The sequence below is a fragment of the Theropithecus gelada genome, chromosome 4, assembly GCF_003255815.1.
Source record: "Theropithecus gelada isolate Dixy chromosome 4, Tgel_1.0, whole genome shotgun sequence".
NCBI lineage: Eukaryota > Metazoa > Chordata > Mammalia > Primates > Cercopithecidae > Theropithecus > Theropithecus gelada.
This window is the reverse complement of record NC_037671.1, coordinates 95,648,290-95,667,229: the sequence shown is the minus strand read 5'-3', so window position 1 is coordinate 95,667,229 and position 18,940 is coordinate 95,648,290.

The following is an 18,940-nucleotide window of genomic DNA, read 5'->3' as shown; positions in this document are numbered from 1 at the left end:
GTAACTTTTTGTAAGTATAGGTATCATAGATAAGAAATTCTGCTATCATGAAATTTATAATCCCCAAATCTTTAAATATCTATGGAGCAGCTTCAACAAATTGTAAGACCAACTTATATATCAAAGCAAACTCTTTTTTGTGATATTTTGTGAACTGTTCCTAGAAAGATGTCTGAGTCTAGGGTGAAAATGATGAGGAATATCTCTTCTATTTAGCTAAGAACTAGTTGCAAAATATTTCTGTACAAAAGATTTGAACTTACACAGGAAGCTTTTCAGTTGATTAAAGATGGTTATGAATTTCGCCAAACTATTGTGGGGAATTTGATAATTCAGGTGCCATGATAAATGTGAAAGAAATGCTTGTTTCTATTTTTTATGTATTTTTAAAGTTTCAGGAAAAATAAAACCAAATTTCAGTAGTTTCATAATACCACCAAATGGTATAATCAAACCACAAGTGATAAATAAAAAGGCCAATTTAACACTGCTCAGTTGGGACTTTTATACAAAACGTGTAACTTTCATTTTAAAAACTGATGTATACTAGGTTTTTTTTTGTGCTCCTTTCCACATTTTTCATTTGATAAATGGCAGTTACTGGTTATAACATGCAAATAAAAGATTTTCTCTGTTCTCAAGTATAGCATTTCTTATCAAATCAAATTCTCTATTCTATTTGTATACAACTTTACTTTCTGAAAAATGACAGCTGTACTCTCCAAGAGGTAAACATATAATTGGTTTTCGTTCATCTTTAAATTCAGCGTAACTCATTATTAATTTAAAACTCCTTTTTCCCTAGTTTGTGGATGCTTAATACTAGATTTGTATGTATCAAAAGATACATACATCCTACAAAAACCATGTTAAATGTACTTTTATTCTTTAAAGTTCGTTAAAGTGTGTTTTATGGTCCAACATGTGGTCTATCTTGATGACTATTCTATGTGACTTTGAGAAGAATGTGTATTTTGCTGTTATTTGATGAAACATTCTATAAATGTTAATTATATCCAGTTGATGGATTCAGTTCAGCTGAATCCTCACTGATTTTTTACCTACTGTATTTGTCAATTATTGATAGACAGATGTGGAAATCCAGTTATAATAGTGATTCATCTATTTCTCCTTCAAGTTCTATTATTTTTTGCCTTATATATTTTGATGCAATGTTGTTAGATGCTACACATTAAGGATGATTATGTGTTCTGAATAACTGATATTTTATCATTATGCAATCTCCCTTCTTATCCCTCTTGATCTTCTTCACTCTGGAAGTTTACTCTATCTGAAATTGATGTAACTATTCCAGATTTCTCTTGATAAATGTATAGTAAGGTATGTCTTTCTCCATCCCTTACTTTTTAATCCATGCCTTTGTATTTTAAGTGGTTTTCTTATAGACAACATACAGTTGGATCTTGTTCTTTTAAAATCTATTTTAACATAGCCTTTGTCTTTTAATTGGTATATTTACATCATTCACATTTAAAGTGAGTATTGATATAGTTGGTTTAATATTATCTTACTTGTTACTGTTTTCTATTAAGTGATCTACTCTTTGTTTTTTCATCTTCCAGTCTTTTCCTTTAATCTCCAGTTTTAATTTAACATTTTATGATTCTATTTTTTCTCCTGTCTTAGCATATAAGTTATAAATTTACAACAAATCTAAGTCCACTTTGAAATAAAACTATAACATTTATGAGTAATGCATGTACTTCCCTCCATCCCTTATAATATAATTGTCATTAATTTCATGTATCTTCAAGCTATAATCACTGAATATATTGTTGTCATTGTTATTTTGAGAAAATTTTTATGTTAGATCAATTAAAAATAAAAATATTTTATTTTCAATTATTTTTATCTGACACTCACCCTTTCTTTATGTAGATACAAATTTGACCTATATAATTTTTCTTCTCTCTGAAGAACTTATAAGATTTATTGCAAGGCAGGTATACTGTTGACAAATTTTCTCAATTTTTGCTTCTCTGAGAAAGTTATTTTTTCTTTACTTTTGAAGAGTAATTTTATAGATTCAGTATTCTAGGTAAATGATTTTTTCTTTCAACACATTAAATATTTCATTTCACTCTTTTTTTGCTTGCATGATTTCTGAAGATTAATCTGAATGTAATTCTTATGTTTATTCCTTTATAGATTAGGTAATTTTCTTGTTTGGGTTCTTTTCTATCTTGTTTCTTGATCTTTGGTTGTTGAATTTGCATGTAATATGCTTAGGTGTAGATATTTTTGTATTTATCCTGCTTAGTGTTCTCTGAGATTTCTGGATCTTTAGTTTTTTGCCTGCCATAAATTTCAGAAAATTATTAGTCATTATTAAACTAGAAAATATCAATGACAGAAAAATATCTTAAAATCAACGAGAGACAGCGAGACTCCGTCTCAAAAAAAAAAAAAAAAATCAACGAGAGAGAAAAGATAGCTTATATACAAATAGTGACAACTAGAGAGCAACTTTTCTTATATGAAATAGGTACCTGAATACAATGTGTTTATTAATGAGCTTGGGCTTAATGGATTGCTGGAATAAGATGCAAGGAATAGGAGTGAGTTGAAAATGTTACTGTTACATACAGCTAAGAATCTTTTGATTCATGGAATTATTGTTCCAGATTTCTCATCCTTCCCTATATCCATACCTTTTAATGTGGGATTTTGTGGTTTCTCAAAATAGAAGTGGAATATATTTCCATGGCCCGTTGGATGTGTAACTTTGGCCAATAGAATATGAACAAGAATAAAATATGCCCAGTTCCTATGCCAAATCTTAAGAGGCACTGTGTGTTTCCTCTTACCTTCTTGTGCTTCTATCATTGCCAGGAGAAAATTATGCCCTGTGCAGGTTGTTGGTCCCAGAAACATTACAGCAACGTGGAACACACTTAAATCAATCCCACAGTCGGGAGCCAAGTCTAGATGAGTTTGGAAGAGCCATTCAAGCAGCCCTACAAATGTGTGAACGATATAAAAGATGGTTGTTTGAAGACATTGAGTTAGGATCTTTTTGAAGCATTATTACTATAATAGCTAACTGAAACCAAAGGGCTAGACTCTCAGATTAAGGCAAAAGAAAGCATGCTCCTTTTGGCAGATGGAGAAAAAAATTTCTAAAATTTAACAATTATAATGTGATTCTTAGCAAACTAGGAATAGAAGGGAACTTTCTATAGTGGTATAAGGGGTACAAAGAACATCTACAAAATAATAAAAATAAAACTATAGCATATAAGATACTTAAGGGAGAAAAGTTATAAGAATCTTTTGTATGGTAATAGATAGCACAGGGACAGATGCTCACTACACCACATCTAATCAACATTGAACGACAGGACTGAGTCAAAGGACCCTGAAATCACTCTCAAGCTTGATAATTCACTAGAAGGAATCACAGAACTCAAAAAAACTGTGGTGTTTACAGTTACATTGTACTACAGACAAAGGATACAGGTTAAAATTAGCAAAGGGAAAAAGTAGAAGGGGTGAAGTCCAAGAGAAACTCAATTTCTTCCTGGTAGTTCAGTTCATCCACTTCAGTCATTAGGGTAATTCCCCTTTTTGTTTATTGCTTCTGTGGCATAAGACATGCTAAATGGCCAGGTAAAAGTCTCAGCTTTGATATCAGTGGATTCATTTTTGTGTTCCCAGTGGAACCATTCCCCCAAAACCTGCAGTGCTGATGTTCTGTGGCATATTAGTGAGAAGGTTCATTCTACTTTTCCTCCTTGATTCTCCACATATTTTGAATGTAGGGGGGAAAACACCATGTAATTTCCTCCTGTAAGACAAAGAGGGTGTGGCCTTCCAACTGAAGCTATTTTTAATAAGTCAATCCATCTTTCTTTCAGTCCAATCACTTCTGGAAGATGAAGTATGTTGTATGACCAGTTAAGTCCTTGAGCATAAACCCATTGCTGCAGTTCTTTACCTTATAATAATTTGAAGCAATGCTTTGCCAAATAACATGATGGTGAATAAGGCATTCTGTGAATTCACAGGTGGTGGTATTGGCAGAAACATTGTGGACAGGGAAAGAAAATCCATCTCCAAAATGTTTGTCTATTCCAGTGAGGATGAATCTCTATCTCTTCATAATAAAAGGGGCCCAATGTAATCAACATGCCACCAAATGGCTGGCTGTTCCTCCCAAGGAAAGGTGACATATTGAGGGCTCAGTGTTGATCTCTGTTGTTGGATTCAACATTCAACAGCAATTGTAGCCAGGTCACCTTTGGCAAAAACACGTCTCTGTTGTTAAGACCACGTATAGTGTCTATTTCTTGCAGTGTGGCTATTTTTTTCTTAGGCCTATTAAGCATGCTCTGGGGTATCTGGGGAAACGAGTGACTGACAGTCACAGAATGTGTTATTTTGTTCACTTAGTTAGTGATTGCTTCTTTTGCAGTGGATGCCCTTTGGTGAATATTTTTTTAAATGAGACACAGCCATTTTTTCTCTTTGAGGCCATTCTGAGTGGTCTATTCACATAACATTTTCCCAGACTTTTTGTTACTGATATTCCAACCCTGTTCTTTCAAAGTCTCGAATTCATCCATTTAAACAATTAGCAACAACTTATGCACTGGTGTAGATCTTTACTTTTGGCTTTCTTTCAATTCAATGGACAATCAAATGTCCCATTGAAATTCTATAATTTTTTTCTTTTGCCACTGCCCATTAGGTCCAATTCTGTAGTTATCTTTCCCATTTTAAAACCAGGATTAAGTTTTTCTTCCTCAGTCAACTGGTAATAAGAAACTACACATGAGGTTACAGGACTAGATTGAAGGACAGGAGGCAATGAAGTAGTCAGTGTAAAAGGAGATTGATCCACCACTGCCTGAGCCCAGTCCTTTTATATCGTTTTTATTTGATGTAGACTGAAGGCTACAGAAATGTTTGATAAAACATTGACTTGGAGATAAAGTACTTGTAAGAGTCCAGTTAGGAGATTAATATTATAGTAGCAATGATGACAAACAACATTGACCGCAGTGTGTGATAGACTCTATTAGAGTGCACTTGAGTACTTAGAGAAAGAAAATAAGCTTGGCTCAAATCACAGTTTGAGAGCCAGAGAATTCCACAGCATTCCTAAAAGATTCCTAATTTCTTGAAGTTACAGGGCAGATACTACTGAAAAATGATCTCTTTCTCCTCAAATTGAGGCTTTTCCCTCAGACACCTTCTATTGGCAGAGCCTAGCATCAAATCAGCTGGCAAAGAAATAAAGGAGTTTATAGAATTTAGATCTAGCACCACAAAGTAAGGAAAAGGCAAGTGGGTTCAACTCTGAGAGGCAATAAAATACGGGCTTGAAGCAACCCTATAGCTGGAACAGATAACCAGCTTGAAATTGAAAGAAGTAAATACAATTTTACGTGGAAAAACATCATAGATTGCTCTGTGATTCATAATAAGAACTTTGACATTTGTGTAGAAAGGGGTAAAAAGAAATTTATGATTTAACTACTTAGCTTTGTAATCATGTTTCTAAGTATAAAAATCATAACCTTAAAATAGTGATAAATGTAGATCACCACCAATTTATGCAATTTCAGAGATGAAAAATGTTTTTTTGTTTGTTTTCTAGTCCCTGTTACTTTTGGTGTGTCTGGATTACAGAATATTTATATTAGTCCACTGAATTCAAGCCAAAATCCTTTATTTTGGGATAATGTGCTTATATGAGAGTAGAATAAGGACTTAAAGAGAGGTTAATTAAGCAAAGTCAATTTTGAAAGAATATTTAGCCACAAGCTTGCTGGGTTTTTATAGGGCAAGTGTACTGACTCCTTGAGCTCTTGGTTGTCTTATCAACAAAAGTTTTAAAGTCTAGTGACTTTATAACTTCAAACCTATGAAAGCACCTCATAGGATTGTCCTCACTTTGTACTGGAAATAGAAGAGGTATCTGTCAGGTATAAAAGAGTATACCATGGATGACCCTTGAAAACATGCTAACTGAAATAAGCCAGCCAAAAAAAGACAAATGTTGTGTAGTTCCACTTGTATGAAGTACCTAAAGTAGTCAAATCCATGGAAACAGAAAGTAGAATAGTAATATAATCAGAACCACATTTCCAGTTACCTGTTTTATCAGTCAAGTGGTAAAGAAGAGAAGAACAAAATTGTCTTTTAAGTAACCCTTGTCACAAACTTTTAATTCTGAGACTATATAGATGCACTAGTGTTTGTGAGTTTTATAGTAATGGACCAGGTTATCCTGTGTAGAGATTTTTCAACTGTCATTTTTAAATGTACGAGAAATGTCACTATGGAAGAATTGGAGAGTATTTAGCTTATTGAAAGGCATAGAAGAATTGGACAGTATTTAGCTCATTAAAAGGCAGAAACAGTAAAATACTAAATATTTTTTTAAAAGATTTAACTGTAGCACTTGTGAATTTCTAAGTTTTCAAACTCAATTATTTTCACATCCATATTCATGATGATGTGGTTTATCTGTAAATGCTACCCACTAGGTTTATTTTGGATGCTCTTGGTAACACCCTTACAAGCACTGAACTTGTAAAGTCATCTTTTCAGTAATATGGAACAAAAGATTTGGTGTGGGGATGGGGATAAGGCAAGAAAAAAAATGATACTGAAGGTAAAGGTCAGATATTAATGTTCACATATCAACAGGAAAAGATTTCAGTGGTCAGAAATGAATCAGAAATTTGGAGAAATAAAAATCACAAAATACACTAGTGATTGGGGCACAAAATATTTAATTCACGGTGTTAAATTACCCAGTTATTTCAAAGAAGAAGAAAATTTCCAACTGTATTAGAAATGTATTTCTCAAAGATTGATTGAGATGTTTCTCAAAAATTGAGATATGTTTCTCAAAGATTATACCTTAAAAGGGTGCATTTGCCTCTTTACTTAAAGAAATGGATGTGTCTGAGATCACTGAAAGATTAATAATCATGCCTTTTGACCTAGGACTTTGGTTTTGATTAGTTTATTTTCTCTCATTTCTGTGAAAAGAGAACATTATGATAGAATGATAAAAATATTAAAACATGGAAACTAGATTTTGGTTACTTTTAGGGCAATCTCTTTAGACACAACTCAATTCAATCAACAAGAGGGCATGGACAAACCTACTCCACTTATTAATTTAATTTCTATTTCTCATGTCACCGTTTTTTCAGCTTTTTCTTTTCAAAATGCTGACATTTGGGATAAATGTTTGTGTATGTGAAAGAAAGAAAAGAAAGAAAGAATCTATCTAATGTTTAAAAGTGATAATCTGTAAAATACTTTCTTTTTGCAATTCAATAACATTAGTAACATTTTAAAAAGTACATTCAAATATGTCTAAAAGTAACAATATCAGTTAACAGTTATATCACCAATTTGTTCATTAAATTGGGGAAGTGAGAAGTTTGGATTATTCTTCCATTTTATATTACACTTAACAGAATAGACGGCAAGTGTAAACTCTTTCTGTGTTTAATTTTTTTAAGAAGAAAAGTGAATTTTTAAAATGATTAAGAAACAGTTATTACACCAATGTTCATCGTGAAACTGGTCCAATTTTTCCACAGAACTGAAATTTGAGAAACTTAAATATGTCTTATCTGAGTTCCTTTGATGGCCAGGCCTCCTGGGTGGTATTGGGGAACTGAGGCTTTCCAGATCACCACACCAGACAGTGAGATATACCTGCTGCCTGTTGATTGGCTTGTCTTTCTTACCTCTCCCTAATTTTCATTTTCCACATGTGATTAAAAAGAGATACTAGCCCCCCTCATTTGGCCACCTGATGCCTGTTGACCAACTCCTGTTCCTTAACCCTACTGTTTTCTTTCCATGCTATATATTAATAAAGCTCCAACTTTAGTCAGGGGAGACAGACAGATTTGAGACTGCTCTTCCATATCTCTGGCTGACATCACACATCATAATGCCTTTCTTCTCTTACAATTCTCCTTGTTTCAGTTATTGGCTTTCTGTGCAGGTAGTAACAGGACCTAGGCCAAATACCTGGCATTTGGCAGCAATAGCAGCATTATTCATAATAACCAAAAAGGGGGACAGTCCAAATGACCACCAACAGATAAATAAATGACAAAATGTGGTTTATACATACAATGATATATCCAGTCATCAAAAAGAATAAAGTTCTGACACATAGTATACCATGGATGACCCTTGAAAACATGCTAACTGAAATAAGCCAGCCAAAAAAAGACAAATATTGTGTGGTTCCACTTGTATGAAGTACCTAAAGTAGTCAAATTCATGGAAACAGAAAGTAGAATAGTGGTTCTCAGGGGCTGGGGGAAGGAGGAATAGGGAGTTATTGGTTAATGGAGTTTTCTGTTTGGGAAGATGAGAAAGTTCTCAAGATGAATGGTGGTGATGGGCACAACAATGTGAATGTACTTAATGTTACTGAACTCTACACTTAAAAATTGTTAAAATGGTAAATTTTATATATATGTGTGTGTGTGTATATATATATACACATATATATAGTTTTAAATTTCAGCTTTTATTTTAGATACAGGGGTACACATGTAGGATTGTTACATAGGTATATTGGACCCAGTTCATAAGTATGGTACCCAATAGGTAGTTTTTCAACCCATGCCCCCAACCCTCCCTTCTCTAGTAGTCCATGGTGTTTATTATTCCCATGTTTATGACCGTGTGTGCTCAATGTTTGGCTCCCACTTATAAGAAAGAACATGTGGTATTTGGTTTTCTCTTCCTGAGTTAATTCACTTAAGATTATGGCCTCCAGTTCCATTCATATTGCTGCAAAGGACATGATTTCATTATTTCTATGGTTGCATAGTGTTTCATAGTATATATGCACATTTTCTTTATTCAATCCACCATTGTTGGTCACCTAGGTTGATTCTATGTCTTTCTACTGTGAATAGTGTGATGATGAACATATGAGTGCATGGTTCTTTTTGGTATAATGACCTATTTTCCTTTAGGTACATGTCCAGTAATGGGATTACTGCCTGTGTTTTAAGTTCTTTGAGAAACTTCCAAATTTCTTTTCACAGCAGTTGAATTTACATTCCCAACAACAGTGTATAAGCATTCGTTGTTTTTCAGCTTTTTAATATAGCTATTTTGACTGGTATGAGATGGTATTTCATTGTGGTTTTGATTTGCATTTCTCTGATGATTAGTGATGATGAGCATTTTGTAATGTGTTTTTTGGCTATTGTATGTCTTCTCTGAGAAGTGTCTGTTCATGTTCTCTACACATTTTTTTAGTGATTTTTTTTCTTGTTGATTTGTTTAAGTTCCTTATAGATTCTGGATATTATTAGACCTTTGCATAGTTTGTAAATATTTTCTCCCATTCTGTAGGTTGTCTGTTTATTCTGTTGATGGTTTATTTTGCCATGCAGAATAAATGTTAAATTTAAGTTCTTTAGTTTAATTAGGTTCTTTACAACAAAAAATGAAATTGACAAATGGGACCTAATTAAAGAACCGAAATTTGAGGAACTAATTCCCCAAAAGCAATTGCAAAAAAAAAAAAAAAAAAATTAGCAAATGGGACCTAATTAAATTAAAGAACTGAAATTTCTCATGAACTAGTTAGTTTCTCATGAACTAGTTTCTCAAATTTCAGTTCTTGAGTTTAATTAGGTAGTATTTGTCAACTGCATTTTTTTTTTTTTGCTGTTGTTGCAATTGCTTTTGGAGAATTAGCCAAAAATCCTTTGCCAAGACCAATGTCAAGAGTAGTATTTCTATGTTTTCACCTAAGATTTTTGTAGTTCAAGGTCTTACATTTAAGTATTTAATCTATCTTGCTTTAATTTTTGTATATGGTGAAATGTAAGGGTCTAGTTTCATTCTTCTTCATATGGCTAGGCAGCTATCACAGCACCATTTATTTAATAGGGAATCCTTTCCCCATTGCTTGTTTTTGTTGACTGTGTTGAAGATCAGATGGTTGTAGATGTGTGACTTTATTTCTAGGCTCTCTATTTTGTTTCATTGGTCTGTGTCTGTTTTTGTAATAGTACCTTGCTCTTTTGGTTACTGTAGCTTTGTAGTATAGTTTGAAGTTGGGTAATGTGATGCCGCCAGCTTTGCTCTGTTTGCTTAGGATTGCCTTGCCTATTTGAGCTCTTTTTGGTTCCACATTAATTTTAAAAGTTTTTCTAATTCTGTGAAGAATTTCATTGGCAGTTTGATAGGAAGAGCACTGAGTCTGTGAAATGCTTTGGGCAGTATGACCATTTTAATGGTATTTATTTTTTCAATCCATGAGCATTGCACGTTTTCCCATTTATTTGTGTCACATGCCATTTTTTTTAGTAGTGTTTTGTAGTTCTCCCTATATGGATCTTTCACCTCCTTGGTTAGCTGTATTCCTAGGCATTTCATTTTGTTTGTGGCTATTGTAAAAGAGACAGTGTTCTGGGCCTGTGGCTCATGCCTGTAGTCCCAGAACTTTGGGAGGCCAAGGCGGGTGGATCACAAAGTCAGGAGATCGAGACCATCTTGGCTAACATGGTGAAACCCCATCTCCACTAAAAAATACAAAAAAATTAGCCTGGCATGGTGGCGGGCTCCTGTAGTCCCAGCTATGCGGGAGGCTAAAGCAGGAGCATGGCGTGAACCTGGGAGGCGGAGCCTGCAGTGAGCCGAGATCAGGCCACTGCCCTCCAGCCTGGGCTACAGAGGGAGACTCCATCTCAAAAAAAAAAAAAAAAAGAGAGAGAGAGAGAGAGAGAGACCGTGTTCTGGATTTGACTCTCAGCCTGGATTTTATCATTCTACAGAGATGCTACTGATTTTTGCACATTGAGTTTGTATCTTGAAACCTTGCTAAAATCGTTTATCAGTTCTGGTAACCTTTTGGCAGAGTCTTTGGGGTTTTCTAAGTATAGAATAATATCATCAGCAAAGAGAGATCGTTTGACTTATCCTTTTCCTATTTGGATACTTTTTATTTCTTTCTCTTGTCTAATTGTTCTCTCTAGGACTTCCAGTATTGTGATGAATAGGAGTGGTCAAAGTGGGTATTCTTGGTTTCTTTTAGTTCTCAAGGGGAATGGTTCTAGGTTTTGCCTTTTCAGTATGACTTTGGCTGTGAGTTTGTCGTAGACAGCTCTTATTATTTTGAGGTATGTTCCTTCGATGCCTCGTTTGTTGAGAGTTTTTTTTCTAGAAAGAGATATTGGATTTTACTGAAAGCTTTTTCTGCATCTATCGAGATGATCACATGATTTTTGCTTTTAATTCTGTTTATGTGGTGAATCACATTTATTGATTTGTGTATATCGAACAAACCTTGCATCCCAGGAATATAGTTTACTTGATCATGGTGAACTAACTTTTTGATGTACTGTTGGATTTGCTTTGCTAGTCTTTTGTTGAGGTAATTTTTAATCTATGTTCCTCAGGTATATTTTCCTGAAGTTTTCTTACTGTGTTGTGTCTCTGCCAGATGTTGGTATTTAGCTGATACTGGCTTCAAAGAAGGAGTTAGGGAGGAGTTTCTCCTCCGCATTTTTTTTGGAACAGATTGAGTAGGATCAATAACAATTATTCTTTGTAAATCTGGTAGAATTAGGCTGTGAATCCATCTGGCCCAAGGCTTTTTTTGGTTGGTAGGTTCTTTATTACCGATTCAATTTCAGAGCTTGATATTGGTCTATTCAGAGTTTCAATCTCTTCCTCATTCAATCTTACAAGGTTTTGTGTTTCCAGGAATTTATCCATTTTCTCTAGGTTTTCTAATTTGTGTGCAAAAAGTTGAATAGTATTCTCTGAGGATCTTTTGTATTTCTGAGGGGTCAACTGTAATGCCATTTTTGTCATTTCTGATCGTACTTATTTGGATCTTCTCTCTCTTTTTTTTTTTTTGTCTTTGTTAATCCAGCTAGCAGTCTGTCAGTCCTGTTTATATTTCTGAAGAACCTATTTATGACTTTACTGATCTTTTTAATTTAAATTTATTTTTTCTTTTCATAGTGTTGGAGTCTTGCTATGTTGCCCAGGCTGGTCTCAAACTCCTAGTTTTAAGCCATCCTCCTACCTCAGCCACCCAAAGTCCTGGGATTACAGGCATGAGCCACCGTACTCAACCTTATAGATCTTTTGTATGCATTTTCCCATCTTAACTTTGTTATGTTTTTCTCTAATTTTAGTTATTTATTTTCTTGTGCTTTGGGGTTGGTTTTCTCTCTCTCTCTTTTTTTTTTTTTTTTTTTTTCTGGTTTGTTTAAGCTCAAAGTTAGTTTGTTAATTTGAGATCTTTCTAACTTCTTGCTGAAAGTCTTCAGGGGTGTAAATTTTCCTCTTACCATTGCTTTGGGTGCATCCTAGGGATTTTGTTAAATTGCATCCCTATTTTCATTAATTTCAAAGAATTTTTTGATTTCTGACTTAATTTCAATGCTCATACACAAGCTATTTAAAATCAAATTGTTCAATTTCTATGTATTTGTGTAGTTTTGAGAAATCTTGATATTGAATTCTATTTTTATTTTACTGTGGTCCACAAGTATGCTTGCTATGATTTCAAGTTTTTTAATTTATTGAGATTTTCTTCATGATCAGACAGGTGGTTGATTTTAGAATACATTCTGTGTGCAGATGAGGATGTATGTTCTGTGGTTGTTGGGTGGAGTGTTCTATAGATGTCTATTAGGTTCAATTAGTCAAATGCTAGGATTTAAATCCAGAATTTCTTTGTTAGTTTTCTGCCTTGATGATCTGTCTAATGCTATCAATGGGGTGTTGAAGTCTCCCGCTATTATTGTATTTTTGGCTAAGCCTTTTTTTTTACGTCAAGAAGAACTTGTTTTATGAATCTGGGTATTCAATTGTTAGGTGCATATATATTTAGGATAGTTAAGGCTTCTTGTTGGATTGGACCCATTATAATTATGTAATGCCCTTCATTGTCCTTAATTTTTATTGGTTTAAAGCTTGTTTTTCTTTTTCTTTTTTTTCCAATGTAAGAATAGTGACTGCGGCTGTCTTTTGTTTTCCATTTGCATGGTAGACCTTTTTCTATCCTTGATTTTGAGCATGTGGGTGCGATTACATGTGAGATGAGTCTCTTGAACAACAGATGGCTGAGTCATTTCTGTTTACCAAGATTGCCACTCTGCATCTTCTAAATGGGATGTTTAGCCAATTTACATTCAAGGTTACTATTGATATATGTGATTTTGATCCTGTCACCGTGTTGTTAACTGGCTGTTATGTAGACTTAATTGTCTAGTTGCTTTATAGTGCCTGTGGGCTATGTGCATAAGTGTATTTTTGTGGTAGCAGGTGTTCTTTTGATTTCGTGTTTAGTACTCCCTTTAGAACCTCTTATAAGGCTGGTCTAGTTGAAACATATTCCCTCAGCATTTGCTTATTTGGGAAGGATTTCATTTCTCTTTCACTTATGAAGTTTAGTTTAGCCAGATATGAAATTCTTGGTTGGAATTTCTTTTCTCTAAGGACACAGAAAATAGGCCCCCAATATCTTTTGGCTTGTAACGTTTCTGCTGAGAGGTCTGGTACTAGCCTAATGGGTCTACCTGTACATAACTTAATCTTTCTCTCTAGTTGCCTTTAAGATTTTTTCTTTTGTGTTGACTTCAGTGAATCTGATGACTATGCGCCTTGGGGATTGGTCCTCTTGTATAATATCTAGCTGGGGTTCTCTGTATTTCTTGAATTTGCCTGTCAATCTCTTAGTGAGATGAGGGAAATTTTCACAAACTGTATCCTCAAGTACATTTTCCAAGTTGCTTATTCTCTCTCCTTGCTCAGGAATGCTAAAGGGTCATAGATTTGGTCTCTTTACATAATCTTACATTTCTCAGAGGTTTTGATCATTTTTCTTAATTCCTTTCTCATTATTTTTGTCTGACTGAGTTGACTCAAAGAACCAGTCTTCAAGCTCTAGATTCTTTCTTCAGCATGGTCTATTCCATTGTTAATACTTCCAATTGTATTACAAAATTATTATAGTGAGTTTTTCAGCTCTAGAAGTTCAGTTTGGTTCTTTCTTAAGGTTGTTATTTTGCAGCCTGGGTAACATGGCAAAATCCTTTCTCTATAAAAAAATACAAAAAACCAACTGGGTATGGTCACGTGTACCTGAACCTGGCAGGTTGAGGATGCAGTAAGCCCTGATTGTGTGACCACACTCCAGCCTTGGTGACAGAGTGAGACCCTGTCTCAAAGAAAAAATAAAAAATGATGGCTATCTTGTCTTTCAGCCCTTGGGTCACCTTACTGGATTCTGTGGATTCTTTTGATTGGGTTTCAACTTTCTCCTGAATCTTGATGACTTTCCTTGCCATCCAGCTTTTGAATTTTATGCCTGTCATTTCAGCCATTTTAGAATGGTTAAGAACCATTGCTGGGGAGCTAGTGGGCTCATTTAGAGGAAAGGGGACACTCTGGCTTTTTAGATTGCCTGAAGTTTCTTGTGCTGATTCTTTCTCATCTGGGAGAATTGGTGTTCCTTTAACTGTGGTTTAAGTTGAGTATATTCAGTTAGCTTCATTTCTGGATGCTTCTAGATGCCCAGGGCTCTGTAAAGGAACTTTATATTTGGGTCAATTCTTGCTCTTGGTTTCACAGGTGTATATATTTAGTGGGACAAATTTTTGGTGTTGTGGGTTGAGTTGGAATCCAGTAGATCACACTTAAGAATAATGGCTAGTAGCTAAGCTGGCACCCAGTCACGTGACTCTTTTGTACTACCTTGTATTCACAGGCATGCTCTGTGGTGGCAGGGGAGAGAGACAGCCCCCTCACCAGTCCACTCCTGGGCCTTGGGGGAGCCCCTCTGATGACTGCTGCTACACCCACATTTTTTGTTAGGTGTTCCATGTGGTGGGCCCCCCCTTGGGCAGAGGCTGTGGTAGGGAGATGTGAACACAGTCTCTGAAATGGCCTTGAGGAGGAAGGCACATTCTGTTCCCTCTCTGTCCCAGGAACCCATGCATCTCACCCTTCTCAGTGTTCTGAGGATGGGGGCTCCTTCTCCACTTAAGTGCCAGCCACAGATCTTGGCTTTGTACTCTTGAGCTGCCCGCTACAGCCCTGGGGGCAACGGGATGTTGGTTTGGGTCTGGGTTCTGGTAGTGGTGAGAGATCCAGTGTGTTCCAGGGTCCTCAGGAAAGTACTTAGGTGCAGTGACTCACTAAGGGTGTGCTGCAGGGGCTGCACTGTGCACCCACTCCTGCAGGGAAGCTAGGCATAGACCCTATGAGGGAACAGCAGGCAGAAGAGCTTGCAAAGCAGATGCCTCCAGTCCTGTGGTGAAGCTGGCCCCGCCTCTGCTGGCTTAGAGGTCAGCTGGGGCCTGCACCTCCTGGAGGGGAATGGCGAGCCCTGGGGGATGGGCCTCTGTCCTCACTCTCTGCAGGAGAGTCCAGTGTGCAAAAGCTCCCAGGCTCCATCCGTCCAATGGCCTGTCTCTGACTGCTCCCTAGGGAGATCCCCCGCTAGAAGTCCATGTCCATGGGGGATACAGAGTCCTCTGTAGCTAGGATTCCACAGGTCTGCAGCAAGAGTGGGCTGTCCCTCAGTTCCCCGACTCACCCCTTTCACAGAAGCCAATTGGAGCTGGAACTAGCCCTGGCATTAGGGTATCCTACACAAGATTCCCAGCTTCATCCCTCTTCCGCCTTGGTTCCTGCATCACTTCTCCATCCACTCTCAGCATTTTCTCTCTGAAGATCTGCCCAAATTATGGTGGTTTACTCGAGAATTCAGTCTCTCTCAGTAGGAATGGCATTTTTGGGACTGCATCTAGTTGGTCACTTTGTGTTCAATTTGAAGAATGTTTAGGACATGTTTTGCTGGACAGCTCTTCAAAGCACACTGCTGAGCACTTCTGCTGGGCCCATTTTGAGACTGAAATTGTAGAGTTTTTGAGAAAACAAATGCGGGCTAAAAGCTTGAATAGACATTCTCATTTCAATATTTGTCATTTAAAGCATCCCTCATTATTATCAATATAAAGTGAAAATGCCATACCCACAGTCGTGCTGCCAATCATTTTCTCTACTGAGCTAAAGACTCACAGAAATGGGATTTTTATAGTAGCCTCCAGAGACACCGAAGTGACAGTGCTATCTGCATCCAAAATAAGAATGTATCTACCACTGGCAAAATGAATTAGTATGACTAAAACTCAAATGAATCTCATTTCTACCCCCTCCTCTCTTTCAGAATACTTATCTCATTTTATTGTAATTGCTTTATAAATTTCCTGCCTTTGACATTGTAAGCTAAGCAAGGGAACAGTCTATATATACATGATTTTACATTGTTTTTACAGTACTTAGTACAATGTCTGGTTCATGGTAAACTGTTAATAAGTAGTTATTGAATGTGTGTGTGAATGAATAATAAAATGAATCATACCATGATCTCAGTTGCTAAAATAATGCACAATTAAATAGAGGGCAAAAATTTTACACTAGAAAACTAAAGCCCACAATATAAATAATCAAGTGATCCACTTTTCAAACAATGGTCAATGACTGAGCAAACAATATTTAACCTATTGGGAAATTTTAATGTTTAGTAATTAGTTAATCATCCTTCAAAAAGCACTTATTGAACACCTATTATGTACTAGTTCCTGGGAAAAGCTCTACGCTACTAATTTCTAACAGAAGCAGTACCCAACTCCCACTTCCATCCCCAGTTGTGTTTTGCAATTTATTTGATTTTTCTTTTTGCTATCATGATATTTGGTGGCCAGGAGCCAAGCATTCTAGATATCTTACAATTTGTAGGATAGTCCTTCACAATGAAGAATTGTTCCAGGTTCCACAGGATTTTGAAATATTTTGCAAGATATTTAAATGCCATATTTCACTCAATCTAAGATACCATTGATTTTAAGATGTACTATAATTATATATATAACTGAGAAGGAAGAACACCACAAATTATACTATGACACAATTCCTTCAGTATAGTTCTGCACAACACACGTGTCAGTCTCAACAGCTCTTGCTCTTCTGAAATTTCTTTTAACTACTCTGAGCGATCTACAAATTCTCCTCCTTTTTGTTACTCAGATGGATCTACAAATTTTTCTGCCTTCTGTTGCACTGAATGGCATATGATAGTTAATCTTTGCATATATTTCATGATGAAAATGTAAGACGACATTTATTCGTGTTGTCTTCTTTTTTTAATAAAAAAAATGTGCTTGGCCGGGCACGGTGGCTCGCGCCTGTAATCCCAGCACTTTGGGAGGCCGAGGTGGGCAGATCACGAGGTCAGGTGATCAAGACCATCCTGGCTAACACGGTGAAACCCCATCTCTACTAAAAGTACAAAAAATATTAGCCAGGCGTGGTGGCGGGTGCCTGTAGTCCCAGCTACTCGGGAGGCTGAGGGAGGAGAATGGCGTGAACTCGGGAGGCAGAGCTTGCAGTGAGCCAAGATTGTGCCACTGTACTCCAGCTTGGGTGACAGAGCGAGACTCTGTCTCAAAAAAAAAAAAAAAAATTGCTCTAGCCGTTCGAAGTTCCTCTGGGAAAAATATTGAATGATTGTTATTCTTCCAGTGACGAATGCTTTGTAATTTCAAAATGATGTCCACTGTCCTGCTTCCATGCTTGTGAATAATTATTTGTATTGATGTTGATTCATAGTATAATGTCTTTAAATGACATTTTATATAGCAATTAAACTCAACACATGCAATACCTGCAAAGCAGATAACCCAATTGAAGTGATGAGAATACGAACAACTCTGATCAAGTTTCCTCATCTTGGCTGCAACCTGATTGAAAGAGACTGTAAGAAGCCATTGACTGTAAGATGAATTTTGTAATTTCAAAAAGGTTAAAATGTGTCTAGAGACAATAGATGAAAGATTTGTTTTTGTAGTTATTTGAGTCCAGAGTCTAACTCCATTTAACTCAAATATGCTGAGTTTTTCAAGAATGCAAATATACTATGTAAATCACAATAAGATTACCCTTGGCTTTGTTCAGAACTTACCGAGGTTATTCATCCTTCTGAAAAGGCTATTTGCGATACAGTATTTGAGTCTCTTAGGTCACATACCTATAACTGTGTTATGAGCTACTATATTCAATGTGATTATTCATATAGTTGCAAACATCTGACTAATTTAAGACTTGTCTTCGTCAATGATTTAGTCTCATTTATTATACATAATTTTCTTATTGCTCTTGTACTATGCTGAGGGCATTTTGTCAATTTATTCGAGAACAGAATGCTGATTTATAATATCTACAGAAATACATAAAACATATTTCAAAAGACTATAACTACAGTGCATATTGTGGTTGATAATATTTAAATGCTGCTATAGTGATATTGTTTATACAACACTTGAAATTAACACCTTCTTCATACAGATGTAGGTTTGAAATGCATGTATTTTTTGAGGGTAATAAGCTTTCAATCTTTTTAAGATTCTTAAAAATTTTTACATATTCTTAATCACATTAATAGTATTGTTTTTCTAAAAAGGTGGACCTTTTTTCCTAAAAAAATTATCCCCAGTGGAAGCTGTTCTTAATGATGCATGGTAACTGATAGGATATTAATGGGGTTTTGACCTAGTTCTTTTTTCATTTGAAGCACAAACAAAAAACTCACTGGGGCAGACTATCTCCAAAAGACTGATCAAACCCCGAAAATATGCAAAGGCATTTCAGACAAACATTTCTAACTTTAATACTTAGATGAACGCTATAGCTTTCAATCTGAATATCTTCAGCTTTAACATCACTAATTATCTTAACTTTTTGAATATTCTGAACTTGGAGAAAGGTCTAATTAATTTTCAGTGGCTCAGTGCGATTTAGGTATATATGAGCATTGTCCAAAATACATACAGTTGCTTGGCTTCAGGTCTGTGATACATGGGATCATGTGATGCCAAAAGGCACCAGG